Here is a 301-nt window from a genome sequence, read left to right as displayed (position 1 = left end):
GCAACCGCGAGCCGGAAGCGGGAAGGCGGGGCGGCTTGAAGCTTCCGGGAGCGAGGCCCCACCTCCGAGGGGGAGCGGGGAACCAGGGGAAAGTGGACGACTGCTGTACCAAGGCTTTGTTGTTACTCTTTTCATTACAGTATTGCAGCCCGGATTCAGGGGATTAGAAATTGCATTGATGGGGGCTTCCTTGCCGGTCCTGGGAAGGAAATGGCAACCCATTCCAGCATTCTTGCCTATAGAATTCCATGGACAGAGGCTGGCAGGCTGCAGTCCACGGGGTCTCAAGAGTCAAGACACG

This window comes from Capra hircus, chromosome 15 (genome assembly GCF_001704415.2).
Source record: "Capra hircus breed San Clemente chromosome 15, ASM170441v1, whole genome shotgun sequence".
Lineage (NCBI taxonomy): Eukaryota > Metazoa > Chordata > Mammalia > Artiodactyla > Bovidae > Capra > Capra hircus.
Note: the sequence above shows the minus strand (reverse complement) of the source record.